Source organism: Puntigrus tetrazona, chromosome 8 (assembly GCF_018831695.1).
Source record: "Puntigrus tetrazona isolate hp1 chromosome 8, ASM1883169v1, whole genome shotgun sequence".
NCBI classification, from domain to species: Eukaryota; Metazoa; Chordata; class Actinopteri; order Cypriniformes; family Cyprinidae; genus Puntigrus; species Puntigrus tetrazona.
The window spans coordinates 19158525-19172099 of NC_056706.1; the positions used below are offsets into that span (position 1 = coordinate 19158525).

Consider the following 13575-nt stretch of genomic DNA (forward strand, 5'->3'; position numbering starts at 1 on the left):
ACTGTCCAGTCAAGTCTTTCATAAGTTCACTTGGGTTTTGTTTGTCTGTGCACTTTTGTCTGGCCCTGGTGTCTTCACCCCATGGGCAGTGGCACAGATGACAGAGGCATCGATCAAAACATGACACTGAAGCCAATCAACAGAGGAGGTTTACATACCGATCTGTCTCTATGGATTAAATGTACCGCTCTGTCTCTCAGATGCTGACCCGGCTTACAGTACATTTCACAGCTGACACTGACGCCATTTTCTTTAGACTGGAGAATGAGGAAAACTTGGTTTTGCCTTTTTGCTGAATCACATTTGTGAGAACACAGACAAACAAACAGCACACCGTTCTACGTTTTGGGAGTGACTAACACATTTCATTATCTCCTGCTTCATCGTTCTGTGAGTACGGAGTACAAAAGTCACTTTTGAACCTGTGATGACTGATATAGTAATAAACAGCAATGTTTTGGCATCTTGTGGCTGTACAAACATGAATGGTGACAGTAATGCGTCTGAGGTGTCTGTGACAAAGAGCTGTAAGCCTTATCAGAAATTTCAGCTTTAAAATTTAGTAAAAAAAACGTGGTTGGTTTTATGTAATTCAGTATGTTTTAATAGCCTTTTCTTTAACATTTTTCATTTTTATATTTTTCCTTACTTTAAAGTATTCCACCCCAAAATGAAAATGTTGTCATTAATCACTTACACCCAAAGCCATAACGGCTCTGTTCATCTTCAGAACACAATTTCAGATGTTTAGGATGCAAACCAGGAGGCCTGTGACTGTCCAATTGACTGTCAAGGTGCAGAAAAGCTCCAAAATGTTGCTACGCTGACTCAGAAAGACAGAGGAAATGAATAGCTATTTTTATTTTCTATGCGTACAAGTATTCTCGTCGCTTCATAAAATTCAGATTTAACCACTGATGCCAGATGGAGAAAACAGACAACATCTTTCATACTTTTCTGCACCTTGACACTGGAAATTGTTTGGCAGTCAATGGGACAGTCACAGGCCTCCTGGTTTTCATCCTAAATATCTCTCAATTCTGATCCGAAGACAAACAAAGTGATGGGAACATTTTCATTTTGGGGTGGAGTAACCTTTTAATCAAGTAATAAACATCTATTGCTCCTATTATGGGTAATGAAGGGTTCATGTTTTGGTTTTGGGAGTCCCCAACAACAGACTGACAAGGTCAAAAAAACACTTTCATAGTCTTTTAATATGCATTTCTTTTTACCTTATTTTCTCAACGCTCCCAAACGATTTATTCATAAGTATGAATTTTTCCGAACTTTTTTAAGACACCTAGTGGCAAAGAATAATTTTGCATTTTCATTAATACCAATGCAAAAACACAAACAAGTGTCATACTGCCAATTAGAAAATATACAATTATATACAAAGGATACAAAGGATACAAAGGATGAAGTCATCATTGAGATTCTTTTTAAAGACTACCTGTTTCAATGAGTCAACGCTTTCTTTTGAGACTATAACTTTATATATGGTGCGCTTTCAGGTTTAAAATCTTTCAGGATGTTTTCATTCATTCACTTATAGCTGTTACACACCACATAAAAGGCCTTTATCAAAAAAAAAATCATAATGGGGCACTTTAATGTTTTTTAAGGATTTGTAACAAATGATATTTCACAACCTGATCTTACTCAGATATCCCATAGAAATTGCCTGATTTTAAGATAAATTTGCTTGTTTAGATTTAAATATAGATTAATATATATATACTGTAAAAAACATATACTCTATCCCCTATGCTCTACTGTCCTTTTGGGAATATTTGGTCCACCTGTACCACACACACATACACACACACACATACACACACACACACACACAAAAACTTGGGTGATCAAATGAAAATGTAAATGGCAAAATATAAATAGAAACCTATAAAATGGCAATGCACAATAATAGCTTCATTTAGCTGTTTTTCTTGCTTTTATGTATCCAATAGGAATAATGAACCCATTTAGAACTGAATAGAAAAGAGAATGACTTGGAGTAATAATTCAATGAATGTTGAAATCGAAGCTTTCAGCCAGAATAGTGTTTGTGTTTCAGTAAGCCGTGTCATTTCACAGGCCTTGTTTTCTCTTCATTGGCATTTCAGGTGGTTCGGCCGGGGCGAGCAGTCACCCCGCCCCCACATCGTCCCCCAGCCAATCACGACATTCAAGCGGAGGAGACGGCAGTGCCTTGGAGAATGGGCTCGGACCCCGTAGAGGAGCACGGGTGACAGGGGCGGAAAACTGGGAGATGATGTACAGCGACTCAGGGAATGCCTATTACAAAGAGTAAGAAGATTATTAATGTCTATATGAATGATTTATAGGGGGTTACTCCCTGAACCAAAAGTTTTTAAGCCTAAAAACACAGCTGATTTAGCTTCAGAAACATCTTTCACATCTTTTATCTTAGATGTTAAAGGATGATTCATTCAAAAAGGCAAAGGGTGAAATATTTTGAAGAATATATGTATTGTTTTTGTCCATACAATGAAAGTCAATGGGGTCCAAACTTGTTTTGCTCTTAAGTGACACCCAACATACCACAATTGCTTAAAATTTAATCAATTCACACTTATCTGTCTTTAAGAGATATGGAAATATTTTCTCCTGCCATTTAAAAGTAGACACTTTTGCTATCCTATATTACATCCTAACTACCCATTATTATATGATTAGCTGCATTTTATTATTCGGCTGGTTTTCCCTCAGAACAATGTAATGTATATAATTAGAGCCCACTAGAGAAATGTATTAGCAACACAATTATTTAAGTATGTTCTCGTGTAAAAGCCTGCCTACAGTCAGTTATAGTGGTGATTTAAATGACTTTCCTATGTGACAACACTGACATCTTGTGTTATGTGTCTGTCCTGCAGCCATCATCTAAAGCCATCCACTTGGCTTAATCGCCGAGCTCTCAGCAGAGACAATATCTGCATGACTGAATGTAAGATTCTGTTCTATTCTATTCTACTCTATTGTGATGTTGCCTTTTGTCTCATTTGCATTCAGGTTTAGGTAATGCAAAGGTTTTACATGTAAATAACCATAAACATTTAGCATATGCACAATTTTTTTCTTATGCAGCTACATTGGGGTATTTATAAGAGGTTGCTCCCCAGACTTCTTTTTTCTGTTTATAAAGTATATGTAGGACTGTCACAGTACAGTCTGAAGGGACATTAAATATATAAAATAATAATAATAATAATAAGAAAAAGAATAATGATTAAAGCTTAAAATAATAAAAATTAAAGCTTATCAGGTATGAGATATCACCAATGAGCAAAATATGCTTTCATTCTAAAAGAAAGTAATGAAAATGTTTGTAAGGTAGGTGTATAATTTGTGTATAATTGAGTAGTATCTGCATGTGGAGGATTTTGCATGCTCTTTTTTTTTCTCATGCTTGTTCGGTGTGAATGTGAATGTGACTGTGCGACTACAATGCGATTGTAAAGAATGTACTGGTTGTTCTTTCTGTGAAATTACACAGAATGAATACTGAAGCTTATAAGATCATTTTCAGATAATTACACTGAAAATAAAATTTGTAACTTGTATGGTACAGTATTAATGTTTGTTTAATAATTTACACGATAAGGGAAGGCCATGTCATTTTCCTACATGTTTAGTAAATTCATTTATTTGATAGCATAAAGTGTATTGTACATTTATTAATAAATCCATAAAATATTGTGCATATTAATATTTTAATAAAACGTAATAAATGGCATTCATTCATCTTGATGTTTGCAAAATGCAAAATAGTACTTTTTTCTGTCAGTTTCTAAAATGGAGTGAATAATTGCTGGCTGAAGAGGGCAGTATAAATGTAGACGTTTTCAGTTTTAAGGACAAGATGGTCATTGCAGCTTCAAAAATTCCATGCCTGCTTTAGGTGGTAGTTTTTTCTTTTTTCTGTGCTTCCTTCCAGTTCTGACAGTGCTGCATGCGTTCTGCTCTTTAACGTGTTACGCTTGAACAGTTTGTGCTCAGACATGCATATGCTTACCTTTCTCTGTACTTCTACCTCTCTTTTCCTTCAGACATTTCACATTCATGCATTTGGCAGACACTTAAAGACTTACAAAGCAACTTACAGTGCATTGAAGGTATATATTTTTGTCAGTTTGTGTGTTCCCTGGGATTTGGTCCCGTGATATTAGCAGTGCTAGCATCATGTGCAACCGCTTGAGCTACCGGGACAGAATTTAGACTCCTCTCTGGAAAAAAAATGCAATATTTTTCTTCACCTTTTACCATCCATCTTATGTAATGCCAGTCATTTCTTCTTTACTTTACTCTTGGTTGGCTCATTTTTCCTGATAACCTGTCAGGTTTAAGCCGGTCACCATCTTCTTGTTCTTGCTTTGCAGTGGCAGAGTTTACAGACCAGCCGAGTGAACTGAAAGGCTTCTCCGTTCACACTCGTCTGGTGAAGGGTTCGAGGGGTTTCGGATTCAACATAGTGGGAGGCAGCAGGCGGAGGGAGTTCCTGCAGATCTACAGCATCACTCCCGGAGGACCTTCCACCCTTCACACAGGTAACAGCTCACATCTCTCTGCAGCCGCCCACTGCAGTACACCACTCTTCTTACAAACAAGGGAGTATTTATGTTTCTTCTATAGGCAGCTGCTTGCTCTCTCTCGCTCTCTCTCTCTCTCTCTCTCTCTCTCTCTCTTTCTCTCTCTCTATCTATATTGCTCTTTCTGTCCCACCGTGGATTAGTGTTGTGATTTTGTGATTCTGTTGAACGAGTATCTAGATCTGCCTCTAATCCTAATGGCCTGCACGGAGTAATCCAGCTATCACAGCTATGTGTGCCGACACAGTTATAAGAAAAATGTGACATTATGGACACGTTCTCCCTCACTTTATTGTGACTTGCATACTAACATGCCCCTGCATGCATCAGTGAATTGATTTTGCTCATTTATGAATGTACACACCTCTGAGTTTCACTGTACGTTTTTAGATCAGTGCTTTTTGCATGCGATACTGTATATAGAAAATATGTTACATTTATTTTGTGGATAATTTTACATTTTCATTCGAATTGTTTGTCATAAAGCAGCATCTCAGGAAAATGTTAAAGGCATTTCAATCCACATATGACAAGTAATTTTATACATGTCCACTGTATACACCAGGACTAAAAGCATGTGTATTGTGCATTTTGGGAAACATAACAATTGAATTATATCAATATTTTTATGGAAATTATAAAAATTGTGGCTCTCATTATGACATGTCTTTTCAACATGCTGTCCTAACAGAATATTAATTATGTTACTTAAACACAATGTATAGATGCAATTGTGATTAATAGGAAAAGTTTGGGGAAATTAGTACATACATATTGCATAAAACAAAGCTGTATGTCAAAAAATGTGTTAAATATTTTATATCATAGTTGAGAATCAGCCTTAAGCAATCAATCTGAAACCTAAAAATGTATTAATGATAAAAAGAAACTTTTTGATGTCTATTCATGCCATTTAAATATTTTTTCTGGTTTTCATATATATATATATATATATATATATATATATATATATATATATATATATATATATATATATAAAGAGAGAGAGAGAGTTAAACTGTTGTGTGTGTGTTTGTGTATGTTTATATTAATATTTTAAATAAATGCTGTTCTTTTGAACTTTCTCTTCATAAAAGAGACCTGAAAAATATTATCAATGTGTATTGAATTTTTTGGGGAATCTGTGATAAGAATCACAAATCAACAGCAAATCAGTATATTAGGATTGAATAATCGTGTGACACCAAAGAGAGGAATAAATTATGTTTCTACACAATTAAAATATTAATTATTTCGTTTTTTGTTATTATTATTTTATTAAAATTATGTCCAGTTGTAAGAATACTTTAAAATATTGTTTTCTAAACTATTCAAAAGTAATGCATGAAAATTAGTTTTACATTCCTGAAAGTAAGATTATTTAGCCTTTTATCCTTTATAATCAATGCCGTTTCACAAATTCCCTTTTCATGTCTTTCCTCCTCCAGCGGACATTCTGGTGTACATCAATGATACCTGTGTGCTGGGCTTCTCTCACAAAGACGTGGTAGAAATGTTAAAAGCCATACCTGTGGGTCACACCGTGGACGTTGTTGTCCGAAGAGGCTACCCCATGCTGTATAACTCTGACGGCTGTCCGAAGATGCCCAATCCTAGGCTAACGGCATCCCTAGACCAGTCACTGCATCTACCTCCACCAACCACCACCCAACCCCAGCCCCAGGCTCCGCTCCCATACGCTCAGCTCCACCTCAGCCACAACGGGCCCATGTGGGCTGATCTCGAGAGGGCATCCTCAAGGAATCTCCGAGCGCGGGCTTCGAGGTTCAGTTTGGATGCTAATGGTAATTCGTCTCCATTTGCTTCCCCTTCAAGACAGCCATCATCATACCAGTACTCTAACGGGTATGGAAATGGGTTCCTGAGACCGCCACGCTCGGCCAGAAGCATCAGGAGGTTACAGAGTGCAGAACTGGCCAGCCAGAGCGACAGCGAGGTGGTGTCTGCGATTGGATCCCATAGGTGAGAGCGATTATATGGGATCGTTTACAGAATACTTGCTGTGATATGTAACTTATTAATACTTATTAGCATTATCCCTTGCATTGCAACATTATTTGTTTTCTTCATTTTCTTTTATATTTTTGACTGCTTTTAAAAGCCTTTTATGCTCAGCAAGGCTGAATTTATTTGCTTAAAAAAACAACTATGTGAAATATTATTGCAATTAAACCACTGTTTCAGTATATTTTAAAGTGTGATCTATCCCTGTGATGTCTTACTATTATCTTTGTTGAAAGCATTTGTTCATCTATTTTTTGTAAAAATCTTTAGTTTTTTTGATCCATTGAGAACAGCGTTTATTTAAATTTTTTGTAACACGATTAATGCCTTTTCAATTTTGATCCGTTTTTAAACACTCTCAGTAAAAATACAATACTGGCCTGCAAACATTGAAACTCTAGTCGATATGACGTGAAATTGATTTCCTTGACAGATTTCATCTTAAAATATAATAGTGTCTGCTAGAAGGTGCAGGTCAGAGCCAGAAATAACATTTTAGCTTAGCATAAAGCTAAATGTTGACACGACGGTTTAAACTAGTAAAAGCTCTTTCTACTTCTCAAAATGAACTTCAAGGTCCTACTGAGTGTATAAAACAATTCTTTTACTATTCGTGGGTGATTTTTTTATGTCTAAAGAGTCCTTTTTTTAAAAAAATACCACATGAAAAACTTCCCTCATGAACATTAGCCGTGCTTTTATTGTAGTAAAACCGTTGTTTTCTGGTGTATTGATGACCGTTTGTGTAACCAGGTTTCACCACAAGTGTATCAAAACCATTTGTGGTTACTATAGTTTAACTATAGCCAACAGTTTTTGGTTTTATTTGAAATAAAACATGTTTATTTTTTTTTTGTTAGGCATTGACAAACCAAATGTTGTAATTATAATCTTGTTTTTTTTTTGATGAATTGGTCAAAGTGTATCAAGTCCTCAATTACTTTTATTGTTTTACTGTCTGCTGGTATAAATATAACACACATTATAAGAGTGTTTCAGTGCTGTTCATACTAAATACTTAAGAATTATCTGATTACCAATGCATAGTTGTAAATGTAACTGACTTATATTTTCTATTATAAATACGTAAAGCTATATTCCATCCCTCCTCAACTCTTTGCCTGAGCACATGGCCTCCTCTTATTTTTTATCTTCACAGGGCCTCCTTTATCCAGAACCACAACAACAACTCCCTGTCCACTCCGCCACCTCTCCGCCTGCACTCCTTCAAATCTTCTGAGAGCGACCTTTCTCGAATACTCCACCACCCATATCTCGCCTGCCCCAGCCCCACGCCGAAGTAAGTCCAGGCCCGGTCTCTTTCTCCCCGGAGGAGGGAAGGCGCTACTCTCATCTCCGTAAACCCCAGCATTCCCTGCTAACCCCACCCAGCAGCGCCCCATTCGACGGGCCTTACTTCACCTTCAACGGCACAGCCAGCGCCAGCAGCGGCAGCCCGAACAGCAGCATTCCTTCACCCGGGCCATGGCGCCGTGATCGGGCCGGAGTCGGAGGAATGGCGGGAAGCGGGAGTTAGTCCCCCGTGGCTTTGGCTCAAATGCGAGAGGGGCAGCAATATGGGGTTCAGTGTCACGGCAGGAGGTCACGGAGGAAGACAGACCATCGTGAAGAAAGTCTGGGACCACAGACAGTGTAACGGACTGCAGCCTGGAGATGCCATTGTGAAGATCAACGGAGCTGATGTACAGAGTCTCAGCTTTGCACAGGTAGAGATGAAGACACCTAAGATTTTTGTTGTGGCGTGCTTTCATCGTTGTTGTATGTTTATCTGGTGTGCTTTGATTCAAGGTCCAAAGGATTTTGCAAGAACACACTAAAAAGGGGGAGGTTATTCTGCTGGTTTACAGAGGGGGTAAGTTACGTGTTCACCCTTTTATTAATACGCAGTGTCAGCATTAAAATAGCGGATTTTCATTATTTATACCTGTAAATAAGCTATAGATTTTTGAAGGAATTTATTAAAATGTGAGATGTACAAGACATTCTGCATTATTTGATTAAGCAAATCATGTGATCATTTTCAAACCATACTAGGTGACACGCTCATCATATGCACAGATTTATTTGTATTTTGAATAAATATTGGCCAGTAATAGATAGCATTAAACATTTTGCTATATTTTATACTTTATAGTGAAAATATATGATTTTGATGATATATGTGACCCTGGACCACAAGTCGAAATACCAAAAGCACATTGTATGGGTCAAAATTTTTCTTTTATGTCAAAAAATCATTAGGATATTAAGTAAAGACCATGTTTCATGAAGATATTTTGGAAATATTTTGGATAACTTTAAAAGCGATTTTCCCTATATTTCGAATTTTTGTCAACTTCAGATTCCAGGCTTTTGAAATATTTTTCTATTATAACAAACCATGCTTTCAGCTTTCAGATGATTTAGAAAAATGTGAACTTATGACCTTTGACTCTAAGCAATTATTTTATTCATTCATACAGTAAAAGTAAATCTTTATTTGTATTTTGTTTAGTTTTATTGTATCACCTTATTTTATATTTCATGGCCTTTTTTTGCAAACACCCATAACATTAAACAGTCAAATTCATCAGCCAGTGCTAGTATATTTAGCATTGCCAATCATAAAGTTTTGCTCAATCTTGTCATGCAACTCGATTTTGTAAATTGTGTAAAGTCACCCCTTCTTCATCCCTGCTCATCAAAAAATAATCTTTCTTTGTAGGCCCCTCGCATTTTTCCAATTCACCTAATTCTGTGCGTCGACTGACTCCTCCTCCTCCTCGCTCCGCATCTGACTCTGAAGTCCCTCTCACCGACTCCATACCAATATCACGCAGCTCTCTAACCCCGCCCTCTCCAGCGCTGGTGCGCTCCTCATTGGTCCAGAGCACCAGCTTCCTGGATTCTGTTCCTGTCACTCTCACGCTAGAGCCACGGGATTGGATGAGCTCAGAGGAAGGAGGGACAGTACTCAGTCCCAGAGTGAAAACGGAGGAGAAAGAACAGCCCCCTGCACTGAGGGGGTATGAGGTGGAGCTGAAGAGGAAGCCAGGTGAAGGCTTTGGATTTGTTATCGCCTCTCAGGATGTGGAGAATGTCAAAGGTGAGTTTTTGTAATGCGTCCACGCCATGCAGTAACCTGTTGCTAGATATGCTTCATATTCGCTGAGTTTTATATTAAACACGGAAGGTAGGAATTAATCACTTTATTAAGTCTAACCTGCAACGACAACAACCATGATTTCATGTGTCCCCATCCCCTATATAGTGCACTATTTGCCGTATATAACAAAAAAATGTATGAACAAGCAAAAGATTTAAAGGGATAGTTCACCCAAAATGTTTTATTCTGTCATTAATCACTCTATTACACTATCATACACTATTATTATTATTAATAATTCATCTTCAGAACAGAAATTAAGATATTTTTAATGAATTCTGAGAGCTCGCTGACCCTCCCATAGACAGTAGTGATATTACCATACTACAAAAATGTAGCTAGGACATTGTTAAAATAGTCCATGTGACATTAAAGCATCAACGTATCCTTGTGCATATGTTGCATATGTTGTTTGTGTATGTGATACTCTTCATAATGGCCCTATATGGAGATGTGGAGGGGACTAATTGTTGAATAAAGTTATTATTTTTGTTTTCTTTGTGCACAAAAAGTATTGTCATAGCTTTGTAAAATTATCACGTCACATGGATTGTTTAACAATGTCCTTGATACAGTTCTGAGCCTTAATTGTGTAAAGCATCCTTGCTGTCTGGGTCCAAATTCTCTCGAAATTCATCAAAAATATCTATATGTTCCGACAATAAACGAAAGTCTTGGGAGTTTGGAAGAGCAAGAGGGTGAGTAATACATTTTATTTTTGGAAGAACTATCCCCTTAAGCCATGGTTTCGGTGTCTTTTACAGTGTAAGAGGTTGGAGGCTTCAGATCCTAGAAAGCTTTTAACTGGTCCGAAAATCTGATGAGAAGCTTTAGTGCAGAATGCTGTCATAAAACATGCAGATCTGTATCGTCAGAAGTGAGAGGCTTAATGTTTTGGAGCACACTAGCTTACAGATATTCGTACTATTGTAAAACAAAAAAAAAAGAAAGAGTTTGATTTCATGAGCACTTTGAAGTGTGTGTAGACTGTTATATGCATAATTGGGCCTATTCAGTGTCAGCTGTATTAGGTTGACTGACTGACAGTGAGACAGAGGCCTGCCAACACTGAGGCCCGGATACACACAGCCCTCCTTCCCCCTCCCACTCTCCCCTACCTAAGCCCACAATGACCTCATTTTGCTCAGTGTTCCTTTGGTTTTTATCGAGGCCATGGCATCACTAAGAGCTTGAGCATCTAAAAAAGTGCCTGTCCCCAATGTCACAGCTGTTTCCATGCATATCAATATCTCAGATGCTACACTTCTGTGTGACTTTCGTAATCTTTTTTAAGAGTGTGTGCTGTTTTGATGTTTTACGCACCCTCTGAGTTACAATTAGAGTTCAAATTCATCTTGTATTATATTTTAGCACTATATTGTTTTGGTCGGAGCTGCGGTCTGTTGGTCGTGCGTACACGTGCACTGTACATATCGGATGTTAAAGGCTTAATCTGCCCGTCTTGAGCCTGTGATGTCTGATGAAACCCTGGGTGTGCGTTTGTGTGTGTACGGTTGCACAGAGGAGCATGAAATACCATCAAAACACGCCGTATGATGACTGTAGAGATATGTGGAAATCAGAAATGGTGTTTAAAAATGTCAAGGGAGACAGCGGGAGACCGATAAAACGAGGGAGAATTATGTCAGCAAGCAAAACATGAGTTACAAGATCAATGAATCAATAAGAGTGATTATCCTAGTTGTGTCACTGCCAGTCGATCCCTTAAAGGGACAGTTCACCTAAAATAGAAATTCAGCATCACTTGCTGTTATGTTTTGAAGATATAAGTTACTTTGTTTCTCGTGTTTAGTCCTGGCTACTTTTTCATACATTTTTATACAATGTAAGTGAACGGGGACTGGGACAGTCAAGCTTCAGTATGACAAAAAGTACCACAAGGTTTCATAAAGGTAGTCTGCTCTGGCCCTCAAGTTCAAGTGTTGTAAAGCCATATAATAACTTTATGTTACAGACTAATTACTCAGCCTCGTGTTTTTTAAAGACCTTCAGTCTTCAGAACACAAATTAAGATATCTCTGATGAAATCTGGAAACACAGACATGTACTAAAGACGTTGTTAAAAAAGTCCATGTTAACAGTGGTTCAAACGTACTATTACATAGCTACAAGAATACATTTTGTGCATAAAGAAAACAGTAAAGAAAATAGTATTTTGCAGCAGATTTAAATATTAGATGATGTAGTAAAATCATTTACAGTTATATGTGTTTAGGTGACAATAATTAATGATTAACTTATTAACAGGTTTTTACTATAGCATTTTTTTCTGTAATTATTTTCTTTTATTTTTTGTGTATGTGTGTGCATTTTAATGCTTTTATGTTTTATGTTTTGAAGTTAGACAATCGCAGTCTATATATTTACTTACGGGAAGGATGAAGTCAGGAAGGTTTGAAAAGACAAAAGCATAGGGCAAGGATAAGGATAAATGCGTTTTTTTTTTTTTTTTTTTTTTGAATATCCGTATTATTACATGAACTACATATTCTCACGGTGCACCAGTGCTGTCGTGTGCACCGCACTGATACAGCATTAATTTCAATCACTCAAATGCTTTTTTTATTGGCATGACCAGCATGCATCAGCAATGCCAAAGTCAGATTACACACATACGTGCATGTAGGTCTCTCTCTCTCTCTCTCTCTCGGCGATCGGCACACCCCCCGCTCTGCAGTGGTCCATGGATTAAATCACTCGTCTCTGCTCGCTCTTATCGCCCCTCCTCTTATCTCCATCTCTCTGTCTTTATTCCCTCCTTTTCTGTGCTCGTCCACCCCCCTCTCTCCCTCCCTCTCATTCAGCGACTCCAGATGCCAAAGGAAAATGAACCCGTTACAGTAAAGCGATTCGCTCGCACGGCGAGACAGGCTCCTTCTGTTTTGTTTTCATTCGCTTGCTTGTTTGTTTATGCCCTCCATTCGTTTTCTCATTATGACCCTTCCGCGTGATCGCTCTCACATGTGTTGGGATTTAAGCGGAGTGTGATCCGGGATCGGGACCCTGCCTCCAAACACACACACACACCGATACACACACACACACACACACACATCAAGCCATGCTGGAGAGACTGCAGTCTGCCTTGAAAAGTGTGAAGGACTCTAAACGTAAATATGTGTTTATTTTTCTTGATTTCATCCCTTATTTCTTAAAGCGATAACCAGTTTATGTTAGCAGTGATGCAGATGTTTTAATGGCAGAGATATGTAGTACTTTACTTTATATGATTATTGTGCGATTTAATAGGCTCTATGGCCTGTTCATTTTACCCGTCATGAGGATATCTGCAGTGTGTTTATGTATGTGTGGGTATAGATATGTGTTCATATGTTAAGGAATAATTCATGCAGCTTATTAGAGGATAGACCCCTGCTATAACAGAAAAACAAAGTAATGTGTATGCATTTTGTTCATGTGAAAGTCTGATCTTTAAGAATAGAAACTAATTACACAACAGCAATATATTCGTTTGATTTTATAGTTGCTTTGTGACGTTTCTCTATGTCAAAATTTGTTTGCTTGGCTTTTGTTGTCAGAAATCTGTTCTTAAGGCTCAAAGTGGGTCTGAAACAGATAGCACTAGACCACAAAATACACACTTATGCACATATTATTGTGACAGGGGAAAAGCCCACTGCGTTTTCTACTCTCTGCTTCAGGTATAGCGGTACTGCATTGTAGCTAAATCAATAGCACATCTGCAGAACATCTTCTATTAATTAACCAGCAAGATAAGTGAGATTC

At 37.6% G+C, this 13575-nt stretch overlaps 1 pseudogene; it reads left to right on the plus strand.

Annotated features, from left to right (window-relative positions):
* Positions 1 to 13575, plus strand: part of LOC122349958 — a 62898-nt pseudogene that overhangs the window by 37914 nt on the left and 11409 nt on the right.